The sequence below is a fragment of the Lissotriton vulgaris genome, chromosome 7 (assembly GCF_964263255.1).
Source record: "Lissotriton vulgaris chromosome 7, aLisVul1.2, whole genome shotgun sequence".
NCBI lineage: Eukaryota > Metazoa > Chordata > Amphibia > Caudata > Salamandridae > Lissotriton > Lissotriton vulgaris.
The window spans coordinates 1,637,640,932-1,637,667,435 of record NC_141695.1 but is presented as its reverse complement, the minus strand read 5'-3'; the positions used below and the strand labels follow the sequence as shown (position 1 = coordinate 1,637,667,435).

General features: G+C 48.9%; 1 protein-coding gene across 6 annotated transcripts in view; it reads right to left on the bottom strand.

Moving 5' to 3' along the window:
• The window catches only part of NCOA3 (nuclear receptor coactivator 3), a 633,192-nt gene that overhangs the window by 329,309 nt on the left and 277,379 nt on the right, over window positions 1–26,504 (bottom strand). The window lies entirely within an intron of this gene.

Below are 26,504 nucleotides of genomic sequence, written 5' to 3'. Positions count from 1 at the left end.
TCTGAGAGACATCTTCATTTTCTGAATTATTTAACTCTGGTAATTGACTGAGGTATTGAGCCTCTACTAAAATCATTTTTTGTCAAGTTAGGGGATCCAGCAGTAACAGGACCTGGGATAGTTTCCATAAGAAAAGTACTTTATCACCAATAAAGTTAAGTGTAAAGGAGGAAAAGATGTTTCCATGTTAATGTGGGCTGGTCTGGCTTGGCAACACGCTTTTAGGAGAGGTTCAACAGTTCAACCACAATTAATGGTCTCTGAGCCCATACAGAGTTTGCTTCTTAGATTTCAGCTCTTCACTTTCACTTCAGACCATTTTGTCACTGTGTTAGCTCTTCAATTTCTGTGGGAACATTTAAAGCAGAAAAGCACACCTACATATTAGGACTACAAACAATTACACAGGAGGGCAATTGCCCCCATTTAGTTATGGTTTGGTCGGTTTCTACTTAATATATAATTTGTATTTTCTTGTTAATTTGGTGCAGTTTGATGAATCTTAGTGAAACTTTCCATTACAAAAGTTTACCGATATTGGATTTGGCATGGCAGATTTTGTGCACATCCATCACATTGGGGCCAAAAATATATAGGGGGGGGTAATGTGTCAGTGATGTCATGAGTGAGGTCACTGACCATGTCAGGAGTGATGTAATATGAGACGTCATCAGCAGTGCATTGCACGCGCTAGTTATAGTGAGTTCAACTAACTATAACGTGGGAATTTCAATGGTTTTATGCGAGTAAAATTTCCACCTAACTATAACTGGTGTGAAACCTACGTTTTTTTCAGTGTATATATATATATATATATATATATATATATATATATTACCTACTGGCGGTCGCCAGTAGGTATATATAGTTAGGATTTTTTCTCTATGGGATTTTTGAAAATTCTATGTCTAATAACTTTGGCGTTTGTGGACGGAATTGGCTGAAATTTTCAGGAAAATGGAACATTTTGTTTCTGAGCAGCCCCTGACAATTTGGGGGGGTTTCATCAAGGGGGGGCCGAGAGAAAAGGGGGGTCCCAAAACGCGTTTTTCCCATGTTAATTTCCATAGGGCGGTTGGCCTCACTTTTAGCTCGAACGGCTGAATGGATTTGCACGAAACTTGGCAAAATTGTAGGGACTGTTAGCCCGATGTGCCTTTGCTAGGTCTCAATATATGTGCTCCAGTGGATTTTGAGTAATTTAGGTTCAAAAAAATATATATATCTGGGCGGAGCCTAACCACACATCTGATCTGATTGGCTGTCAGCACTTCATCCAAGAAGTGTTGGCAGCCATCTTAGGACCAATATACATGATAGCACCTCATTAAAAAGCATTGTAGTTAATAGAGGGTTTTAGGACTTTAGTTACATTATAAATCATTTGTTGATGGTACCATACTCGTTTTAGGAATTGTAGTGGGTTCTAAGGTGATTTTACCATGTGAAAAAGCCTTCTGCTGTGATATCATGAATATTGTTTGAAAGAAAACTAATATCTCATGATTTTCCCACAGTGGTTTGGAAGGGGATCTATAAGCTAAACCAAAAGCATATTTTCTGTAAATTCACATTATCTTTCTCAGTCATGTGAAAATGAAGTCTGACATTCTCAGTAAAACATGTACATCCAACAAGGACAGAGACTGTCAGTTGATTCCTTTGTGCTCTACTGCAGCCTCCTAAAGTGTTCTAAAGAACAACTAGAGCGCTAACAGTCCTACGTATTACAAAGGTATAGCACACCTGGAGCCATCGTGATGGGAATAAAGTGGTAACTCTTAAAACATTTAATTTAAAAAGGAACAAAATGAGGGGGTATATTAGCGCCGAGACGCCTACGGGTAATTGCACGCGCTCTACAAATGCCATTAAATAAATAAATAAATAAATATTATGCAATAGAAGGTATTATTAGTGCTGCAGAAAGAAAAATTAGGGCACATTTTGAGTGACTTCTCAAACCCTCTTCAATTTCATTAAAAAATTCTGACATACAGTCTCCCAAGATGGCCACCAGAGACAAAAGAGCCTAAATGTAGCCCAAATATCACCCAGATGTACCCCAAGTATAGCCCAATGACAGAATGTCCCAGAGTGTTCTAAAGAACAACTAGAGCGCTAACAGTCTTACTTATGACAAAAGTATGGCACACCAGAAGCCATCTTGATTGGAATGAAGTGGTAAGTCTGAAAACACTCAATTTAAAAAGGAACAACACGAGGGGGTTAATTTTGCCATAGAAAGTATGATTAGTGCTTCAGAAAGAAAAATTAGGGATCATTTTGAGTGACTTCTCAAATCCTCTTCTATTTCATTAAAAAAATTCTGACATGCAGACTGAAACATGCACTTTGAATACCAGCAGCAGACGTCCCTGGTGAGCAGTAGCTGTACTACTGTGATCTAATGTGCAACTAGAGTGCTAACATTCAGAATTTATGGCAAATGTGTGACACATCTGAATGCCTTCTTGCTGGAACCAAAGTAAACAAGCATTGAAAATGCAATAGATCTCGCCCTCGTTTAAGTTAAAGCCATTCTGTTTGTAATGAGGTGGCTTTTTAGCTTTGCTTTTATTAGTGTTTTTTAAACTTTCATGTAAATAACATGCATCTGTATGCATATATGTATATGTATGCATGCATTTATGTTTGTATTTATATAGATATACAGATGATATATGTTTATATATGTATATATATATATATATATATTCACTGAAAAAACCATAGGTTATAGACCATATATAGTTAGGAATTAGCATTTACAAAACCTTGAAAATTCACTGAAAAAACCATAGGTTATAGACCATATATAGTTAGGAATTAGCATTTACAAAACCTTGAAAATTCACTGAAAAAACCATAGGTTATAGACCATATATAGTTAGGAATTCGCATTTACAAAACCTTATTTTACTCACACAAAACCATTGAAATTCCATATATAGTTAGTTGCACTAACTATATATCGCGCACCCGCAATCCACTGCTGATGATGTCGCATATTACATCATTCATGACATGGTCAGTGACATCACTGATGACATCTCAAATGACATCACTGATGACATCACTGATGACAACATCCAGTGACTGTATGTTTCTGTAAAGTTAAAATATGTCTTACATATTGAAGAATGAGTGGATGTATAAGTGTCTGGATGAAGGATTTAGTAGGTGCATGACTGACTGTATGAGAGTGATTAAATGTGTCTCACTGAGTGCATGGGTTAGTGACTAAACTGTCTTAATTTGTGCATCATTATGTCTGTTGTTCTGTAAACTGTTGCATGTGTTGATAAGTAGCTATATGAGTAACTATATGGGTTATTGATTGGTTGCCCAAGTATTTGTATGGGAGACTGAGTGTGTGTGTGGGTGGCTGGGAGGTGTATGACTCTGTGCATAGATGTGTGAGCAGTTGATTCACTAGATGTATGGTTTTAAAAGTGCATGTGGAAACAGCTGTATGGGCGGTTGACTGTGTGCATGAGTGTATTGGTGAGTGAATGGATATCTCAGTGCTACATGTCAAAGTAAGTACATATGTAAAACACAGTACATGTGAGAGTTGACATATATAAATAACTGTGCATAAGAGCCAGTGAATGTGTGAGTGGCTGTATGGATCATTGTGAACTTGTATCAGGGATTGTATAAGAGAGTAAATATGTGTTAGTATATGTTTGAATAAGTAAAGTTTGTATAACTGTATAGTTGAGGAAATGGAGGTGTGATTGATTCTTTGCATGACTGACTAGGTGTGTGAGTAACTCCATGGATGAGTGACAGTCTGTGAGTGTCTGTTTACACTGATTGTATCTAAGGTTATATTAGAGTCTGAAGAGGTTCATCGTATTATCACATGAATGATATCATCAGTGATGTGATCAGTAATGTCAAATGAGATGTCATCAGTGATGTCATCAGTGATGTCATTTGAGATGTCATCAGTGATGTCATTTGAGATGTCATCAGTGATGTCATCAGTGATGTCACTGACCATGTCATGAATGATGTAATATGTGACATCATCAGCAGTGGATTGCGGGTGCGCGATATATAGTTAGTGCAACTAACTATATATGGAATTTCAATGGTTTTGTGTGAGTAAAATAAGGTTTTGTAAATGCGAATTCCTAACTATATGAACAAGTTACTTACCTTCGGTAACGATATATCTGTAAGAAACATTAGTTAGTGTTAGATTCCTTACCTTAGAATATCCCCAGGCGTCAGTCTGGATCCGGAAACTTTTGCGTAGCAGTACCCCTGCGCGTCGGTAGGCGTCGTCTGCAGGCGTCCCCTGCGGCTCCGCGTCAGTCGTCGGCGTCGTGCGCCGTGATGACGTCGCTGGAGTACATAGACGCCGCCTCCGCGCGCTGACGTCAGTTCTTTGCACACAGCTGTTCCGCGCCAGGAGACGCAGAGCCATGAGAGAACCAACACTGGTGCCATGTACAAACTAGGGCCCTGAAAGGGATGACCTTAACCCTAGGTATCAGTTCGCAGAACGGGGAGGATGGGTGGGTTCGGTAAGGAATCTAACACTAACTAATGTTTCTTACAGATATATCGTTACCGAAGGTAAGTAACTTGTTCATCTGAAAGAAACACGTTAGTGTTAGATTCCTTACCTTAGAATACATACCCCAGCAATACCAACCCCGGTGGTGGGTCTGCGAACCAATACAAAACTACACCAAAAAGTCCTGGAGGACAGAACGGCCAAAGAAGCCATCCCTCCGGACTTGACTGTCCAGGCAGTAGTGCCTCGCAAAGGTGTGCAGCGAGGCCCACGTAGCCGCCTGGCAAATGTCCTGCAAGGGGACTCCCCGGCCCAGGGCAGTAGTAGCCGCCGTGGCCCGAGTGGAATGGGCCCTCAGCCCAACAGGAGGCTCCTTCCGAGCCAAAGAGTAGCACGCTTTGATGCAGAGGACGACCCATCGAGAGATGGTTCGTTTACAAACCGCCCGTCCCTTCTTCGCACCCACGTAGCCAACAAACAGTTGGTCATCCACCCGGAACTGGCGTGTGCGATCCATGTAAAATGAAAGCGCACGTTTTGGGTCCAGACGATGGAGCCGCTCTTCATCCTTTGAAGGATGCGGAGGCGGGAAGAAGGAAGGGAGGGTGATGGACTGCCCGATGTGAAAGGCCGAAACAACCTTGGGCAGGAAAGAAGGTCTAGTCCTCAGAACCACCTTGTCAGGATGAATGGACAGGAAAGGAGGTTGGACAGAAAGAGCCTGGAGCTCACTCACCCTCCTGGCAGAGGTGATGGCAACCAGGAAAGCCGTCTTTAAAGTCAGGAGACGGAGAGGGCAAGAATGAAGGGGCTCAAAGGGAGCACACATCAGGAAAGTTAGAACCAGGTTCAAATCCCACTGAGGCATCACAAACGGAACAGGTGGAAACATGTGAGTGATGCCTTTCAAGAATCGAGTTACAATCGGGGATTTGAACAAAGAAGGCTGATCAGGAAGCCTTAAAAAGGCTGAAAGGGCAGAAAGGTAGCCCTTGATAGTGCCCAGAGCAGAGCCCTGCTGGGCAAGAGAAAGAAGAAACAGAAGAACCTCCGAAAGAGGGGCAGAAAGAGGATCCACAGCCTTTGCTGTGCACCATGCCACAAATCTGTTCCACCGACAGGCGTATACCGACTTAGTGGAGGGACGCCTGGCTGCCAGAATAACATCACAGACTTCAGGAGGCAAGTCAAATGGCCTCAACTGCCGCCGCTCAATCTCCAAGCATGGAGGTGGAGACTGGACAGGTTCGGGTGGAGGACCGTCCCCTGCTGCTGCGACAGAAGGTCCTCCTGAAGGGGCAGGCGGATCGGGGGACCGACTGACATGCTGAGTAGCTCGGGATACCAGTACCTTCGAGCCCAGTCCGGAGCCACAAGGATAACTTGGGCCCGGTCGCGCCTGATCTTCAGCACTCTGGGCAGAAGTGGTATAGGCGGAAAGGCGTATAACAGACCGCAACTCCACTCGCGCCGAAAGGCGTCGCCGTGCGAGTGCCGTCTTGGAAACTCCAACGCGCAGAACTGATGACATTGCGCGTTCTCTTCTGTGGCGAATAGATCTAACCAAGGCTCTCCCCATTGCAGAAAAATGCCTTGCGCCACGTCCGAGTTCAGACGCCATTCGTGATCCATCGAGCACCGACGGCTGAGTTTGTCCGCCCTGGCGTTCAGAGAACCTGCCAGGTGTTGAACCGTCAGAGTCACGCCCTGACGTTCCAGCCATTGCCAGAGGCGCAGAGCCTCCTGGCAAAGGGTCCACGACCCCACTCCGCCCTGTTTGTTGCAGTACCACATGGCGGTGGTGTTGTCGGTGAACACATGCACTACACTCCCGTTGACAAAGGGGAGGAATGCCTTCAGTGCCAGACGAATCGCCCGCAGCTCCAACAGATTGATATGGAGCCGGGACTCCGCCGGAGACCAGATGCCTCTGATCTCTGCCTCTCCCAAGTGGCCACCCCAGCCCTGGAGGGACGCGTCCGTCACGACAACGTGCTCCGGTTGGGGAAGGGAGAGGGACTTGCCCCTGACCCAATCGCGGTCCGTAAGCCACCACTGCAGTTGTCTCGCAGTGCCCTCCGAGATCAAGACGTGGTCGGACAAGTTGCCCTGATGCTGGGCCCACTGAAACTTCAGGTCCCACTGCAGAGCCCGCATCCGCCACCTGGCGTGATGCACCAGAAGGATGCAGGAAGCCATCAGTCCCAGCAGCCGCAGCGTCAACCTGACCGAGACTCGGGATAGCGGCTGAAAGATTGGAATCAAAGTCTGAATATCCCGAACCCGCCGTTCCGGAGGATAAACCCGAAACTGCGCCGAGTCCAGAACCGCTCCGATGAAAAGGAGCTTTTGAGAGGGACACAGGTGTGATTTCGGCACGTTGATGGAGAACCCCAGGTCGTGCAAGAGGTCTGCCGTCATCTGAAGGTGGTGGACGACTGTCTGGGGCGAGCCCGCCTTCAACAACCAGTCGTCTAGGTAGGGGAAGACTGAAACCCCTAACCTGCGCAGATGGGCTGCGACCACCGCCATCACCTTTGTGAACACCCGTGGGGCGCTGGTAAGGCCGAAGGGGAGCACGATAAACTGAAAGTGCTCCTGGCCTACCGTGAACCGCAGGTAACGCCGGTGGGCCGGCAGGACGGGGATGTGAAAATAGGCGTCCTGCAAGTCCAACGCTACCATCCAGTCTTGCGGGTCTAGAGCAGCCAAGACCTGAGCTAACGTCAACATCTTGAACTTCTCCTTCCGGAGGAAGCCGTTGACGTTCCTTAGATCCAAGATAGGACGTAGGCCCCCCTTGTCCTTCTTGGGCACCAGAAAGTAGTGGGAATAACAACCACGCCCTACTTCTGGCCCAGGAACGCGCTCGATGGCCCCCTTGGCCAAGAGGGCCGTAACTTCCTCCTGCAGAAGTGTCAAGTGGTCCCCCGACACACGGTGGTTCTGCGGTGGCATGGCTGGAGGAGAGGTCTCGAAGGGGAGGGAGTAGCCCCTTCGGACAATTTGCAGCACCCACCTGTCCGAAGTGATCGTGCGCCAGTGAGCGTGGTGATGGCGAACCCTGCCACCCACTGGCGTCACATGGGGCCGAAAGCACGGACTAGGAGGATTTTGGGGTAGATGCTGCGGGGGAAGGTGTGGTCTGACCCCGCCGTTGTCCCCGACCGCCACCACGGCGGTTTCCACGGCCGCCACCGCGTTGGAAGGATTGTTGCGGCGCGTGGCTGGCAGCACGTGTGGGGGCGCCCCTTCCTTGGCCACGAAAGGGACGAAACGAACCCGGTTGCTGACGCTGGGTCGAGAGACCCAAGGACTTGGCCGTGACCCTGGAGTCCTTGAAGCGTTCCAGCGCGTGGTCCGCTTTGTCACCGAACAGGTGACAGCCATCAAACGGCATGTCCATCAGGGTATTTTGGACATCAGCCGAAAAATTGGCGGATCTCAGCCAGGCGTGACGACGAATCGCCACCGTCGTAGACATAGCTCTGCCCAGCGAGTCGGTCGTATCAAGACCACACCGAATGGAATATTTCGCTGCATCTCGGCCCTCAGCCACAGCCTGACCGAGCTTTGCCCGCACCTCCATGGGGCATTCTGGCAGCAGCTCCGCGACCGTATCCCACAGAGAGTGGGTGTAGCGGCCCAAGAGGCAGGCGGTGTTGCAAGACCGCAGGCCCAAACTAATGGACGAGAAGACCTTTTTGCCAAACTGGTCATACCTCTTGGATTCCCGGTCGGGCGGGGCCGACGGGAATGCGGACTGGGAGGTCGAGGCCTGGATCACCAGACTCTCAGGAGTGGGGTGGGTAGACAGGTACTTGGGGTCGTCCGGACAAGGACGGTGGCGCCTGGCCACGTTCCGATCAACAGGCGCACCTGAAGCGGGCCTGGACCACGTGCCCAACAGAACGTCAGACAAGGCTTCATTAAACGGCAGCAGAGGCTCCAATGGGCATGACTGCGGTTTGAAGACCTCGGTGAGGATGTTAGGCCTCACGGCCGCGACGGGGAGCTCAAGGTTTAAGGCCTTGGCAGCCCTCATCAGCACCACAGAATAGGCAGCTCCCTCCACCGATGCCACGGTTGGGGGAGAGATCAAACCAGGGTTAGGGGAGTCGTCCAAACCACTGGCATCCCCCAAGTCACCTGTCCAGTCCGGGTCATACTGGCACTCGCGAGCCAGAGGGTCCTCGGACCCCTCCCAACCTTCACCGTACTCCTCATCCTCTCCGTACTCGGAGTCAATGATGAAGACCGGCTCCTCGGGGATCATGGGCCCCATCGGCGCCGGGACCGGCGTCGATCGACGCCCGTCCGGCGCCGCGTCCGGCGTCGGAGAAGGTAAGGGGACGGCGCCGCCCGGAGCCGGCGTCGGAACCCCACCGCCGGCCGGAACCGGCAGCGGAGAACCGGCGTCGCGCGGGGGCGGCGTCGGGGGTAACCCCGATGGCAACGGCGCCGGGGAGGCCGGAAGACCAGCCGGCGCCGATCCCGAAGGCCCCTGCGGCGCCGGGGTCGGAGCCGTCGGCGGCGCCGGGGCCGGAGCACCCGACGGCGCCGAGGCAGGGACACCCGAACCGCCAGGGCCCCCAGACGGTAGCACTGGGCCCGCAGGCACCGTAGGCCCCGTCGGAGAAGCGAGCGCCCTCATGGCCATGAGGAACGCCTCGATCTCCTCAGGCGTCGCACCATGCCCAGGGACCGGAGGGTATGAGGCAGGCCGCGCCGGCGACTCTCGCGGAGCCGCGGGGATGGGGTCACCCGAGCCCCCGGCCGCATCGCGCGAGCGTCGGGGGGGAGTCGGGGGTACGATGACGACGCCCCGACTTCTTGTGCTTCTTACCTGACGAGGATGACGAGTGGTGTCGACTTCCGGAGCGCCCGGCGCGGCTCCGCGACCGCTCCCTCGAACGCTCTCTCGACCTCCGGCCGGACCGGGACCGCTCCCGGTCCCGACGTGGGGCCGACACCCGGAGCTCCAGTAGCTTGCGGGACCGCTCCCGTCTAGCCTTGTTGGTAAGGGCCCGGCAGTCGACGCAGGAGTCCACGTCGTGGTCGGGGCCCAGACACCGGAGGCAGAGGCGGTGATGGTCTGTGACCGACATCGTGCGCTCACAGCCATCGCAATTCTTAAATCCTGGCATCCTATCAGGCACAATAGAGGAAAAAGACAATCGAAAAAACTTGGTCAAAGACCGGAGTACTGCTCTTCAGATCTGCGTCCACTGGCGCGGAAAAAAGAAGAACTGACGTCAGCGCGCGGAGGCGGCGTCGTCTATGTACTCCAGCGACGTCATCACGGCGCACGACGCCGACGACGGACGCGGAGCCGCAGGGGACGCCTGCAGACGACGCCTACCGACGCGCAGGGGTACTGCTACGCAAAAGTTTCCGGATCCAGACTGACGCCTGGGGATATTCTAAGGTAAGGAATCTAACACTAACGTGTTTCTTTCAGATATGGTCTATAACCTATGGTTTTTTCAGTGAATATATATATATATCAGGAAAAGGTTGTGTTTAAATTTGTGGCAACCTTTTCCTGATGTTAAGCGGCCCGTCCAGGTCACGAAGAGCCCCACTGCAGACTGTGCGGGACAGCAGCGTCAGCAACCAAGAGACGCTGTTGTGCGGTGAGTCCGTTCCGAGAGGATACATTGGTACGGACTGGATGCCTTGTGTACTATGAGCATCCCACATGGGAAGGAGTGTATTATTTCAGACATTCAACAGCACCCACAAGGGTTTTATTTTCAAGCGGACTACGAGGACCATGATGCACTCGCACACACGCCCACTGGGGCGGGACATTATATTGTGTGCAGGTGGCCCGCTTGCTGTTTGTGTGTTCTGTGGCCAGTGAACAAGGGTGGTAGACGCCCGAAACGCGTCTGGCAGGACATTGGACCTCTTTGTGTGCTTGGCGAAATGTTCGTGTAAATCTCGGAATTAAATGGATTTTCTCACCACGAGTGGTCTCTTCAAATTTATGGCAACCTTTTCCTGAGATATATATATAAAATTTCTATGGCAAAATGAAACCCCTCATTTTGTTCCTTTTCAAATTAAATGTATTAAGTGTTACCACTTTATTCCAATGAAGATGACTTCAGGTGTGCCATACTTTTGTCATAAGTAAGACTGTTAGCGTTCTAGTTGTTCTTTAGAACACTCTGGGACATTGTCATTGGGCTATAGTTGGGCTACATCTGGCTGATAATAAGCTACATTTGTGCTCTTGTCTCTGGTGGCCATCTTGGGAGACTGCATATCAGAATTTTTTTAATGAAATATAAGAGGATTTGAGAAGTCACTCAAAATGTGCCCTAATTTTTCTTCAGCACTAATCATAATTTCTATGGCAAAATGAACCCCCTCATTTTGTTCCTTTGCAAATTAAATGTTAAGTGTTAACACTTTATTTTAAGTAAGACTGTTAGCGCTCTAGTTGTTCTTTAGAACACTCTGGGACATTCTGTCATTGGGCTATAGTTGGGCTACATCTGGCTGATATTTGAGCTACATTTGTTTTTTTGTCTCTGGTGGCCATCTTTGGGTCACATTGGGGTACATTTGGGCTCTAACATATATATAGCCCAATGTAGCCCAATATATATTTTTTCAAAGTTAATTTTTGTAAAAACCACTGGAGCATATATCTTGAGACATAGCAAAGGCACATCGGTTTACCAGTCCCTACAATCTTTCCAAGTTTGGTGGAATCCATTCAGCCGTTCGGGCTAAAAGTGAGGTCGACCGCCCTATGGAAATTAACATGGGGAAAACACGTTTTGGGACCCCCCTTTTATCTCGGCCCCCGCTTGACGAATCCCCCCCAAACTTTCAAGGAAGGACCGGAGCTCCGCGAGGCAAATTTGAGGACATTTTCAGGCAGATTCGTCAACCGGCGCCAAAGTTATTCACAATAGAATTTTGAGATTTTGCATTGAAAAAAATTCTAACTATAACTACCTACTGGCGACCGCCAGTAGGAGATATATATATATATATATATGTGCTTGTCTGAAGTTGGTGTTTAAATAGGTCCGTGAGATACAATGAGAAGGTTTTGGGTATCTTTGTTGAAGGTTAGTCGTGACAATGTCACAAACTGGAGAGAACTAGACCAAGCAAGAAACCGCCCCAAAAACTTTTTGAATTAAACAAAACCCAATCTAAGGATGAACCTCAACGATTACAATACACCGCTCGTACTCAACCCACGTGCGAAGAATTTGCTACCTTCTTTAATCTAAAGACTGAAAATATCAAGAAAGATCTACTTAATGACAATATCCTACAATCAAGCGCGCACACCATAACACCCCTTACTCTTCCAATGTCGCCACAACAAGCCACTTCTAAACTGGAACTAAAAAACAATGCAGTTTGGTCTTCCTTTTATCCCTACACCGAAGCAGCAATAGGCAAGATTCTCAGCACCCTCAAGCCGGCCAATCACACCTCCGATCCGCTCCCCGCTAACGCCGTTAAAACTTAACTCCACTGATTTCTGCCACTCTGGACCAAAATCATCAACATCTCACTCCATCAAGCCTACATCCCGGACATCCTCAAAGTAGGACAGGTTTCACCCATACTCAATAGACCCCATGGACCTTAACAACTATCGCCCTATTTCCAATAGCCCTACCCTAGCCAAACTCCTGGAAAAATGCGTACTCCACCAATTGACAAAACACATTGACCACTTCGATCTTCTGGATAAACACCAATCTGGCTTCAGAGCAGGGCACAGCACCGAATCAGCTATGACACACAATTGATGATGCTTTACAAATACTTGACCAGAATGGATCATGCCTACCCATCCTATTAGACCTCTCCTCAGCCTTTGATTTTTTTTTGTTTGAATAGGTTTTATTAGTTTTCCAACAATTATTGTCTATACAATACACATTTAAGGCATTGAATAAAGGAAAATGGTGTACATAATTCGCTTCACGCCATAACAACAATGCTAATCAATGATTTTAGATAATACGTTTGACGCACCACAGTACTTCGATACAGTCGGTGAATTGCGCGATAGGCACTGAAATCTGTGGCAAGTGTGTTGCTGCATGGCGTTAAGCGCATCGTAAGCCGAGGCATAGGGATATGGTATGGGGCGGCATGTTCTTGCGTCCGTGTGTCTATCCCTGGTCCCTTCCATCAAATAATGTGTGATACATTCCCCTTCGCGGGATCGCCATGCATTTGGTCCGGAGTAAACAATTGTATGGATCTAATACCATATTCTCAACATTATAACCAATGTGTCGAGGGGGAAACTCATGTCCCCCGAACACAACTAGTGGTGGAAGAATAAAGAGAAAAGGGGGTGGGGGGACAATTCCTAAAGGAGAAGGATGAGGATGGCAGGACAGTGTAGTGGGAGGCTTGTCAATGTATTTCTATTGAGGTGATGGGTCAGTGGTATGACAATGGCTCAGGGTGATTGTGGTCGCGAGGAGGGCGAGGTCACTTTGCTGAGGGAGTGGAAGGGGGGGGGGGGGGGGGGGGGAAGAGGCCCGACATTGTCCGATGGGCAGCAGAGCGCTAGTGCCAGTGCAGTGGGGATTCTAGGTTTTAGTCGTGTCACAGCTACGCAGCAGTATCCCATCTCACAGGCATGTGTTGTGTCTCCCGTTCGACCCTGGCAGTAAGGTGGTAGTGGGAGCGTAATGTGCTTCTTCCTAGCCATCGTCAGGGGTCGACCCAGAGAGGGGCACTATTAAGTGACTCCATGATCAACGCTCGCCTGTTGGAAGGATTTCAGGGTTTCATCCCAGAGTTGCGCAATGGGGAATTCTCAGTACCACCGTCTCCTCCCTTCGCAGTATGACACCCTCCGCCCTCGCCCAGTTGTCAAAGGAGGTATACCAATGTTTGGCTTGTGGGGGTCTATCCTTTTTCCACCGCTTAGTGAGCAATCGTTTGGCCGTGATGAGTCCAAGGTCCCGGAACCTGGTCGGTACCTTGTTGAGTTTGGTCCTTTTGTACAGTCCCAAGAAACATGCTTCCCACGTGTGCGGCAGGTCGTTACCGGTGCTCCGCTTCAGTAGGGCAGTCACCGTATTCCAATATGGTAATATGGCGGGACAGGCCCAAAGCATGTGTAGGAGATCCGCACCAACCCGTGAGCATCTGGGGCACGCAGAGGTGGTAGTCGAGAAGTATTAATTGATCTTATCCGGCGACAAATATGCGCGATGTAGTATATAAAATTGTATGATTTTAAAACGTGAGTTGCGTGGGACATTGACCGGGCTGGCCAGCACCACAGCCCATTCCTTGTCCGTCCAAACCCTTCCTCTATCCGCCGCCCACTTATCTCGGAGTTGTTGTGTGGATCGCTGTGTGTGCATTAGGAGGGCTTGGGTCAGTCAGTGGACCACGTGGGAGCCGTTGCCCATGACATGGAGGTATTGCATAAAGTGGTTCGTCTGCGGTTCTTCAGTCAAGTCTCCCCAGGGGCGCGCCAGCGTGTGTGTGATAGACGAGTGAAGGAGAAACTGCCAAGGAGGCAGTCCAGTGTCCCCAGCCAGAGTCCCAAAGGGAAGTAGAGTGCCATCAGCATATAGATCCCCTAGCGTCTCCACTCCAGCCCTCACCCACCCGTCCAACATCGCCTCTGTTACTATTCCTCCATCTCTGGGTGTGCCCAGGAGCGGAAGCGCCGGGGCATAGGGCCTCACCCCACACGTCAATTTGAAGAAGAGCAGGAAGCATCTGCGAGCCACGGTCACGTGAATCTGCGTCGGAAGTAGAGTCCTAGTCAAAGGGTGGAACAGGGTGCACACCTGCGTGTGTGTGTGAGCTACAGCATCTGTGGCGGTGTCATCTAAGCTCCTGCCACTTAACCATCCAGTCACCCATTGCATCTGAGCCGCCAGGTAATACAGTTCCAAGTTGGGAACCGCAAGGCCACCAGCCTCCGTTGGCACAGAGTTTCGTCAATGCCACACTGGGCATTCCCGTGTTCCAGATGAGGTTCCGAATCAATGTCTCCAGTTCCGAAATATCCGGGTCGGAACATATACCGGGATGTTGGCAAAGTAGTATAATAGTCTTGACAGGACTATCATTTTTGTCAGTGTGACTCGGCTGGGCACGTTTAAGGGGAGGGTCTTCCAGAATGTCATCTGTGCTTGCAGGGAGGAGATAGCTCTGATCAGGTTCCCCTCTAGTAGGTCAGGCGGGGTTCTGTAGATATGTATGCCGAGATACCTGAATGTCGTGGGGTGCCAGGTAAGTCTCCCGCCGTTTATGCAGATGTCACACTCCTCTGTGTCTGAGCTGAAGGAGTACGCCCCTGACTTTGCCCAGTTGACTTTGAGTCCCGACATGGCTTCAAAAGGTCCGAAAGGTATCAGACAAGGACGGCGGGAGACGGGTCAGGTCTCTAACATACAGGAGCAAATTGTCCTCTCTAGTTGTTTCTGTATGTGCCCCTGCGTACCCAGGCAGTGCCCCCTGAGCACTAACTTGAAGGCGTCCCACTCAATCTTGGGGGAGGACGCTGTGCCGGTGTTCTCCTCAAAGTACTGCGCCGTTTGTGCGGAAAGGGAGTCGCGGAAGGGGGCGTCTAGAAGTAGGGCCGGCTGCAGCCTCCAGGTGGGCACGGGCGGGTGTGGGTGCATCCATGCTATGTTCAGTATGGGTGGGTTGTGATCGGAGTGGGTGCGACCCATATAGTACTTGTCTGTCACTAGGGGGAGAAGTTCTGTGGATATCATGTATCTGTCCAGTCGCACAAGTAAATTGTGTGCCCCTGAATAGTAGGAGTAGGTTTTGGAGGTTGGGTTGTGAGTGCGCCAGGCATCATGCAATCCCCATTGTGTTGCCCAATTGGTGAGTGCTTTCATAGCTCCATGCGTTGGCGACAACGGGTGGGGAGGAGCGGTCTAGCGTGGCATCGAGTATACAATTGTAATCGCCTCCCAATATCCAAGAGACCCCATGCCAAGGCGCAGTTTCGCGGACAGTTGCGCTAAAAAATCTCCCTGATCTGTGTTAGGGGAATATATGGAGGCTAAGACCACCAGCTGCCCGTCCAGTTTGCCCCGTATGATCACGAATCTGCCCCCGGGGTCTGTGTGTGTGTGCAAGGCCGTGAAGGGGGTCCCGGTTCTCACCCACAACAGCGCTCCGCCAGCATAGGAGGAGTGTTCGGTGGCATAAAGTTGCCCGTGCCATCTGCAGTGCAGCGCTTGCACTTCGGCCTTATTCAAATGTGTCTCCTGGAGAAGGGCGATGTGGACTTGGTGACGCTTGAGGTAGGAGTGAATTTGATACCTGTGCGTTGGCGTGTGCATGACTAACATTCCAGGTGCATATATTTATCGCAGTCATTAAGCCATAATAGTTGCTCCCCACATTTGTCTCCCTCCTCCCCTCCGCTCCAGGAACCCGCCCCCAGGACCTCTGTACATTTCCACTAATCTCCCACAAAGACATCCTCGTTGATACTTGTTTAAATTGTCCATAAAACAGGGGGGTTGGGGGGGTTGAAAGCATAACAAACCGCAAGGGACTAAACCAATAAAAAATGCCAAAATGTCGGTTGCTAAACATGCCACCATCCAAACTCTCTAGCAAGATGAATAACTTTTCAGTTCGGGGGGGGGGGGGGGCGGGGGGGGGGGGAGGGTGCTATACAACAGGCACAGTTATGGCTTCAGGACAAAACGATCAGTGGAGAAGACATCGCCCCTCCACGAGCCCTGGGAGGCTGTTCTGGCATGGTTTTTCCCCATGCATTTGCTCCTGTAGAGCCAGCCATAGTCAAATAAATGGTGTAGGCTTGTATTACACACCTGCGGTTGGATCGCCAAAAGTCAAAGCTCAGCAGGTGGTGGCAACCGGGGACCAACACCAGTGTGGCATCGCTCCCCCAAACAAGTGTCAAGAGTAGTACTCACTGTGTGTGTCTCTTGTCTGCAGTCGGAGGCCGCTTCGGGGCCCCAATCTGGGTGTTCAACTGACCGCAATCCCGTCAGGGTATCCGCTTGACCGGAGGTCTGAGCGACATTGTCGTTCAAGTGCACCCTGATGGTGTTCGTCAATTAAGCAAATCCGCTGTCTGTGGTGTTACATCCGGTCGCTCGATGGATTGCTGAGAATCAGTTAAACCGTAAATAGCTTCATCATCACTCGGGAAAGCCCAGGGGCTGGTTACCATTGCGGAGTCCGATGTTGGTGAGCCGCTGATTTCAGTCACTTTCCGAAGGGCATCTTGTTCCTGTAGGACAAGTTCCATGGGTGGGGAGTGGGTCTCTGAACTTTGCGATTGATGAGTGGAGGGTGTCCTGTGTCTGAGGCGGCACCGCGATCCCCGGGTACGTGTCGTGGATCCCTGCGCACGACTAGGCGTTGTATCCACACCGCTGTCCAGCCAAGCATCAGGTTCCTCCTGGTTAGTGAAGAACTGAGTTTTGTCTTGTGCTACGACCCTTAGCTTGGCGGGGAAGAGGAGGGAGTACTGAAGTCCAATTTGGCGCAGCCGTTGTTTCACCGCCAGGAAGGAATGTCTCTGGCGCTGCACCTGTACTGTATAGTCTGGGAAGAACATCACTTTAGTGTTGTCGATTTGGACATCTCCAAGCTTCCTGGTTTCGCGCAGGATAGTATCCCGGTCACGGTAATTCAAAACCCGGAAGAGCAGTGGTCTAGGATTAGATCCCGTGGGGAGAGGCCTCGTCAGCACTCGGTGCGCACGTTCCACCACGAAGTGCGGCGACAGGGCACCCTCCGGCAGCAGCGCTCTCAACCAGTCCTCCACATTTTGCGTGGGGTCTCTCCCCTCCCTTCTTTCCGGTACACCTACTAGTCGGATGTTTCTTCGTGCCCTCCATTCTACATCCTAGGCACGATCCTCCAGGAATTCCACCCTGTTTAGGAGATCTCGCACTTGTTTGTCCGCCTGGCTTACCCGGGGCCCCAGATCTGTCAGTGTGCCCTCCAGGGATGTGGTGCGTTTCTCCAGTTTCTTGTGGCCCGCTTTAAGATGGTTGAGGGCAATCGCCACCCTGTCTATTTTGGTCTCCTGCGAAATGCGGGTGAGTTGAAGCAATTCCTCCAGCCGTTCCATGGCGGCCAGTACAGTGTCCAGTTTCGTCGCCACCTGGTCCGTGTCCGTCTGCTTCGATAACCTGTCCATTTTCCCCTTGGAAGATGCACCCCCAATGCCAGTTCGAGTCTTCACTCCCCCAGACATGGGCAGGTCAATGAGTAGGGTAGCCGGTGTTGGCTGGGATCCCCGATGGCAGGGGACGTTCCGGTGGACGGTTCAAGGAGCAAGAACAACAATCATTCGGTGCCCGTTTCGGTGCAGCATGGACCAGAAATCTGGGGGAGATATAAGGAGAATACTGTCCTTAGTGACTAATTTAGAGTTAATAGTTATCTAGTTCCTATGCTGGAGCTTCACCGATACGGCTTCCAGCCAAAAACCGACAGAGTAGTCTGCAGCGAGTCAAGCAGACATAGCGCAGAGTTTGTTAGGCTCTTACCGTTTTCTGGATAGCGAAATGCAGTGCTCTTTGATTAACGCAATCGATATCCATATGAAGGTACCGCACTGAAATAAGCCCCTGGGAAGCGAAAGGATACAAAAACGCTTCTGTCTCCGGTCTTCGAATCGAATTGAATCCAAAAGGTAAACAAACGCTAAGGGACTCGGACAAAATTCTATAACAAACCGAGTTGACCTTTGACCTAGTTTAAGGGACAAACACCGAATGATTGTTGTTCTTTTTATTTTCAGAATGGTTTATGGATTACAAAATCATTAGCATTCCTAATTCTCACCACCGTTAATCGTAAAACGCAGGGAGCGGTTAGAATTGAAAAACGCCCTTAAAGACCGCGGCTCCTCACAGATCCCGGGTTTTCATCACGCACCATTTGGTTTGGGACAACTGTGTTTACTAGATGAGGTAAATTATGAAATAATAAAAACCAGCAACTTTAAATACTGCCTGAAGATTATTAAATAACATCAGTACAAGTACAAGTAGATTTGAATCTATTTTATAATTTATTTATATAGGAACGTACCCCCTTGAAAACGATTAAGTGGACCGTTCTTTTGCCGACGGCTAAAGAAATCGACCCTTGGCCATATTTTGTATTGAAGATTGTCAAGAAGGAAACGGAGGTAGAAGTGAGAAGTACGCAGTGAACACTGCTTTCTCAGGTAAAACCTCCAATGAGTAAACAATAGGGGTCAGAGTTACTAACTCGTTTTGCACCCAATATTAAATGTGTAGTAAGAAACTGAAATACCAATATGTTTTGTCTCTTCTATTAAACAGATATCACATACCGCCCACATCTAATATAGAGAAGGTGCCTCACTCCCAACATCATTTTTGTGCAGTCTTCCAAAAAAGGTTACAGTGGAAGGTCATTACCAATTTCTCTTTGTAGGTAAGATATTATTCGAGATAATAAGAGAATGGTTAGAATGACCCTGAAAGTAAATAGGGATTAGGTATCACACTGAATAGCTGCAACAAACCATGGTAAATGTATATTGCGGTTTGGCTGTCCCCACTCTTTTAGAGATGAGGAACCAAGGGATGACATGGATATATACATAGCTAGCAGCCACTAAAATAGTCCACTAAAGAATGGTTGTTAGAATCAGCAGATACTTTTTAATATATTAATGAATAGATAAGGAATTAGTTTGATAAACTCCCTAATGATGTCTTAACTTGTCTAATAAGAATAAGCCTTTAAATGTTACGTAACCCATGTAAATGGGAAGGTACCTTTTCCTTTCCTATCTTTAAGAAAATGTTTACTTATCTGGCTCCGCTAGAATATAGGTATCTAAAACGAATGCACTCTGTGGTTTCTAAGATTCTGTACTATCATTCATATGCAATACACAAGCCTGGCTAAGAAAATGAATTCTATTTGACGTTGCTTTTGGAGCTAACGCATAACATGTTTTTATTAAATATAAAAATTGTCAATGGACTGATATGAATTGTTGTGAATTGTTGGTCACCTTCTGGTTAGTCAAAACAAAAGTTGCTGAATGTAACCTAGAAAGTGTTGACCATACATTTATCTAAAACCTGTTTTATTCTACCTAGAAAAAAGTGGCTGCATATTCTAAAGTCCTGATGAAGACAAAAGATTTGTCGAAACGCGTTGACACAGCCCAAGTCTAACAAAATTTGGAGAAATAATTCTGAAACTAACTTTTAATTGTTTTCTTTTCTGTTTTGGTTTTAACAATGTATCATGGAATTGCCATTCATAATCAATGTATCAATTTCTTGACTATATACATCATATATACACAGTGATATTTACTAAACCTTATTTTATATAATTTTTTTAAAAGAAATCGAGATTAAAAATATATTTTTGATATCATAACAGTCTGTTGTACTACTTGTTTTTTACTATTTGTGTGTCTATCATATTTTGTTTATAAGATTTGTTGCGAATTAGCCAGTTCCTTGTAGCTAAAGTCTGCCTGGGTGTATACCTTTTCAAAAAATTATTGTTTCCCTGACCCAGGAGTTGATCCTTAACAGGGGGTCCCTGATACTTACCCATAATTTATTTATGGCACCACTCACTGTCCTGTTGCAAGCATCCAACGTACAATTTCACATGTACACAGATACACAACTGTACCTTAAGATGCACACACCAGATGACATCAAACTGCTCAACAAAACGCTTTTGAACACCCAGCCATGGTTAGCTGAGTACCATCTCAAGCTAAACGCACTAAAAATTGAATTCCTCCTAATAGCTCCACCCGCCAAAATACCCCTCTGGTTCAAACACCTTACAACATTCAAGGTTCAACCAACCATCATTGACTCAGCAAAGTCATTGGGTATAACCCTTGATTGCATCCTCAACATGCATAAACATATTGGCAACACTACAAAGGGGGCAAACTTCCAGATTAATACACTGAGAAAGCTGAAACCCTTCTTACCATTCAATGACCAAGATGGCAGTTCAAGCTCTAGTCATCCCTAGAGAAGGGCCTCTCTTTGTGGCCTCCCCAAAGCGACCACAGCTCCACTAAGAGCCTCCATCAATGCTGCAGCCGGACTCATCACAGGCTCAAAAAGAATGTCCCACATCTCCCCGGACTTAAAAGCCCTGAATTGGCTACCATTGGATGCCAGAATTCACCTGAAAATTGCCTGCATGACTCACAAAGCCATACACAATAATGCACCCAGCTATCTCACCCAGAAACTGACCATCTTTGGTGGTGTAGATCCACAAGAGATGCGGAAGACCTATTACTGAAGCCAGACAGATTCAACAAGACGAAAACTTATAAACGTTCCTGCTCAGGGCTGGCTCCTAGGATTTGGAGCACACTACTCCCAGAAACCAGACTTATCACATTTCCGGCATTTTTTCAAAAAGGAAGTAAAAGCGATTCTCATGGATAAATTCACATTAACATTATCTAAGGAAACAAATAGTTTACCTGTCGGTGTAGTTTTGCAGCTTGAAGATCTTTCCTGGATTCACTATGCTGTGCATATTCCGCTATCTGGTGGTTGGGTCCGGAATCGTAGTCTTTTTTCTCTTTTTTTTTTTCCATAGCCCAGGTGGGCCGTCAACGTCCCACCATTTGGTGTACCTTCAGTGACGTCGGCATGCTTCCGGCGGAAGCTCCCACCCTTGGGCACCATCTTCGGATTGATTTTTTTTTTCTCTTTTGTGTCCTTGTAGTGAATCCATGGCTATGTTTGTTAATCCTTTCTCCAACGTAATTCTTTTCACGTATCTTGTAAGCTTCACTTGCTTTCTATTCCATGTGTTTCCACCTTCTTCTTCAGCCTCATCTTTCTGGCGGAGGCAGGTGGGTTCGCTAGTGAATCCAGAAAGATCTTCAAGCTGTAAAACTACACCGACCGGTAAGAAACTATTTGAGTTGAAGCGTGAATCTTTCTGGATTCACTATGCTGTGCATAGATTTTGTAGCGGTTTCGTTACTTTTGTGGCGGCTGGGAGGAAGATGAGCGTTGGTTGTTGAATACATGTTGAAGCACTCTTTGTCCTACTTGTGCTTCCTTGTTCATCTGTACATCCACCAATAGTGCTTAGTGAACGTGAATATGTCCTGAATTGGTGTGTTGGCCAGAAAGGCAATTGTTGCTCCTTTCTTCCTGGTAGAGTGGGCCTGTGCCCCTCCTGTTAGCTCCTGCCCCGCTTGCTTGTGGCAGAATTGTATCGTTTGTGCGATCCATCGAGCTATGGTGTTCTTAGTCACTGGTCTACCCAGGTAACTGTTTGCGAAGGATACGAAGAACTGTTTTGCCTTCCTGTGTTCCTTCGTCCTTTCAATGTAGTGCATTACTGCCCTTCTTGCGTCTAGAGTGTGGAGTGCCCTCTCAGCGCTTGTCGTGGGGTTCTGGAAGAAACTAGGAATTTGAATACTCCGATTCATGTGGAACCTTGACACCACCTTTGGCATGAAGTGCGGGTCCGTTCTCATCACGACCCTGTCACTGTATCTGGATGTAGGGTTCCTGTAGTGTTAGTGTCTGTAGTTCGCTCACCCTGAGTAGCGAGGGGATTGCTACCAGAAAAGCCACTTTCACTGTCAGCATTTGCAGTGATGCCTTGTGGATGGGCTCGAAAGGTGCTTTCATGAGCTCTGTCAGTACCACATTCAGGTTCCAAGCCGGCGGCGGCATCCTTTTTGGTGGTGCTATTCTCTTAGCCCCTTCCAGGAATCTTTTTACTACTTGAGATGTAAAGAAGCTTCTCCCTGTTTCTCCTCTTGTGTATGCCACAATCGCTGCCAGGTGTACCCTCAGCGAGGATGAGCTTAGCTTAGCTTTTATTAGGTGCGTGAGGTATCTTAGCACCGTTGATTCCCTGGTCAGCTTTCTATGGAGTTTTTTCTTACAGCACCATTGAGTGAATCTTTTCCATTTTTCCCCATAGCACTTGCGTGTGCTGGGCCTTCTTGCCTCCCGCAGCACCCGCAGGGTGCTCTCTGGTAGTTTTAGATGTGCGAACTCTAAGTCCTAAGGAGCCAAGCTGAGCGGCTGAGGCTCTCCGGCTCTGGGTGTGGAACTTCTCTGTTTTCCATGGAGAGTAGGTCTCTTCTTTTTGAGAACTTGTGGGGTGGGCCCTGCGCCATCTCCATTATCTGCGAGTACCAGGTCTGCCTGGCCCATTGTGGTGCCACCAGGATGAGAGTCATGTTGCTCGTCATGCATTTGTTGAGAACCCTGGGGATCAGTGGTATCGGGGGAAAAAGTGTAGGCAAATGTTTTTTACCAGCTTATCCATAGGGCATTCCCCTGGGATAGTGCCTCCGGTTGTCTGGATGCAAAGTACTGGCATTTTGCATTCTGGCGTGTTGCAAACCGGTCTAATGTCGGAGTGCCCCACCTCCTGAATAGTCTTTCTGTTTCCTGTATGTTGAGTTTCCACTCGTGGGATGCTGAAGTCTGTCTGCTGAGCCAATCCACTTCTACATTGTCCTTCCCTGGCAGGTGTATGGCTAGCAGGTATATTTTGAGTGGTATTGCCCATCTCCAGATTTCCTGTGCCAAGCTTGACAGAGGGAATGATGGAGTTCCTCCCCGGTTTGTTGATGTAAAACATTGTTGTGGTCTTGTCTGTTTGTATCAGCAGCTTTTGGTTGTACAGTTGTTTCTGAAAGGCCTTGAGGGCAAGCAACACTGTTTTCAGCTCTAGAAAATTGATGTGTCTGACCGCATTCGCTGGGCTCCACAGACCCCTCACTCTGAGCCTGTTCATGTGTGGGCCCCATCCCTTTTGGGATGCGTCTGTGGTGATGGTCACTGTTGGGTCCGGTGGCGTTAGAGGCTTCCCTATTGTTATCCTCTTTGGTCCACCGCTTCATTTCTTCCTGCACCTTGTGCCTTACAACCACTAGATCCTCCCAACCTCCTGTAGCTTGTGACCATTGCTGTTGCAGCCACTCTTGGAGTGGTCTTATTTGTAGGCGTACATTGGGGACCAGGTGTAGGCATGACGCCATCATTCCCAAGATCTTGCTCACCGTCCTCGCGGTCAGAGCTCGCCCCTTCTGGTAGCGACGTTTCTCCCTCAGTAGGCTTAGTGTCCTCCTCTCGCTGGGTAACACCCTGCATTGGACGGTGTTGATTTGAGCTCCGAGGTAGATCTTCACTTGCTCTGGTTCCATCGAGCATTTTCCCCAATGTATGGAGAATCCCAGGCTTGTTAGCGTTCTTGTGACCTGCTCTGTATGAACCTTGCATGTCCTGTAAGAGCTTGCCTTTATCAGCCAGTCGTCGAGGTAGGGGTACACGTGTATCCCCTCTCTTCGCAGATGTGCGGCCACTGCTGCGAGGCATTTGAATACCCTTGGTGCGGACTTTAGACCGAATGCCAGGGTTGTGAATTGGTAGTGGTCCTTGTTTACTGTGAATTTTAGCATGTGCTTGTGCTGCCTGTTCATGGGGATGTGCAGGTACGAATCTTTGAGGTCTACGGTGGACAAGAAGTCCCCAGCCTTTATCTGTGGGATAACCTCTCGTAGGGACGTCATCTTGAATTTTTGAGTCTTTACATACTTGTTTAGGAACCGTAGATCCAGGATGGGTCTTAGGCTTTCGTCCACTTTTGGCACCAGTAAGTAGTTTGAGTACACTCCCCTATTCCGTTCTATGAATGGGACCGGTTCGATGGCCTCTTTGAGAAGGAGTTCTTCAGCTTCCTCTTGCAGCAATTGCAGCTCTCTTCCCGAGTGCTCTCTTTTCTTTGGCTTTCTGTTTGGTGGTCTCTTTTCCAACTGTATGATGTAGAGTATCCACTTGTCTGGTTATTTTTCTCCACTCCTAGAGAAAAAATCTCAGTCTGCCTCCTACTGGTGTGACATGCTCTTTTGTGTCTTGTCCGTGTAGCCCTCTCCCCTTTGTTTTCCCATGCTCCACCCCCGAAGGCACCTTTTTCCGTGTGAAGTCACTTAGAGGGGGGTTGTTCACCGCCTCTCCTTCTATAGCCCCGTCCTTTTCCTCAAAGGACTGGCCCCTGTTCTGATAGTTCCAGTTTTGCTTCTGCTGGCCCTGGTGACCTTGGTTGTCACTCGGTTGACCCTGGTGGAACTCCTGGTGTTATTGTCCTTGCTGGTTTTCACCCCTTTCGTTCAGCCTCCACGTAGGAGTGCCTCTTCACAACCCCCTGAATTGCAGGGCCCCCATGGACCTTGCCGTCTTGTTGTCTTTCAGTTGGGTGAGTTTCTCATCAACTGGGGCTCCGAACAGTTTCTCTCCATTGAAAGTTGTGTTCATGATGTTGTTCTGAACCGTGGTTTTGAAGCCTGAGATCCTGAGCCAGGCTAGCCTTCTCTCTGTGATGCCTATAGCCATCAGTCTGCTGGATGTTTCAGCCCCATCCAAGGCGGTCTTCAGGCACGAGTTAGCAATGCTTAGCAATGCCTAGCAATGCTTTTCCCCTTCTTCCACAAGGTGCGTTGACCTCTGAAGGTATTGCTCTGGGAGGTGCTTGAGTAATTGGCCGATCTCATCCCAATGTTGGTATTGGTGCCTGTTCAGGAGGGCATTGGAGTTAGCCATCCGCCGGTGGATTGCGGCGTTCCTCTCAATTTTTCTGCCCATCAGGTCCATCCTCCTGCTTTCCTTGTCAGGTGGTGGCCCAGATGTTGTTGGGACGTTGGCCCTTCTTCTGGCCGTTGCAGCAATTATTGAATCTGCTGTGACGGACCCCTTGATGTAATCAGGGTCCTGGGTGGAGAATTTTTATTTCTTCTCTGTCCTCAGCGTGACTGACCTGCATGTAGCAGGGTCCTTGAACGCTTCCTTTCCCTGATCCGTGATACTTTTCAGCATGGGCAAGAACTGGCTCCTTGTCTGTGTGGGGAGCAATGTTTCCAGCAGGAAGTCTGCTTTAGGCTTCTCCTCTTCCAGCTTAACCCCATAAACTGCGACTGCCTTCCTGACGACCTCATTGTATGCCCCAATGTCATCTTGCAGCAAAGGCCTCGAGGGATATGTCTCCACAGGCTCCTCCGGGTTTTCGGCCTCGATGTCCTGCCATTCCAGGTCTTGGGCCGTCGAGGATATGGACTGCTGTTCCCCATAATCACCCTCTGTGTAATAGAGGTCCTCTTCGTGTTCTGAGGGCTCCGGAGTTTTCGGCGGCTCTTCGATGTCGAACTCCTCGTGCCCCTGCACTTCAGCAACGGCCAACGCTGACTTCGAGGGGAACCTGAAACTTTTCATCTTTTCCTCAAAGTCCTTCTTCCTCTGAAGGATGTTTTCCATCTCAGCCTCGAGCCTTTTCTTTCTCTCCAACTGTGAGGCCTGCTCGTCGTCGGGAGTTTTCGGCTGCTCTCTTAGACGGCGTCTTAGACGGCGTCATAGACATTGAAGCTTTTTTCGGCTCCTTCTCCTTCGAAGTCGAAGTCCCTTTTTCGGGCGCTTGCTTCGACGACCTTGGCTTTTCGCCGGTCTTCGGCGCCCGGGAGTCCTTCTCGAAGGATCCGTGGGGCCCTTTATCGCGGGATGCAGCTTCGGTCGAAGTTTTCGGCGCCAGTGCTCCCTTCGAGGCTCTAAGCTGATTTCCCAGAGTCAGTCTCAGGCTTTCGAGGCCCTGTCAAGGTTTTCGGGGTCATAGACTCTCCTAACTTGTCAGACGTTTTCTTATCGGTCTCTGCGACCGTGAAGTCATCTGGACTTTCGGCGATGTTGTCCTCATAGTCGGTGGAGAGGCCCAGTTCATAAAGCATTGGGCCTGGCCTTTGCCCTGCATCGTGTAGTGAGCTATCCTCTGCTTCTCTCAAACCCGGAGTGTCTTTAGTTTGAAGACTGAGCAGGCGTTGCAGTCTTTGCTCTCGTGGTCGATCGGCAGGCAGAGGTTGCAGACCGGGTGATGGTCCTTCTGCGCGAACTTGTGGTGGCAGTTTCTGCAGAATTTAAAGGATGTCATGTACATCCCT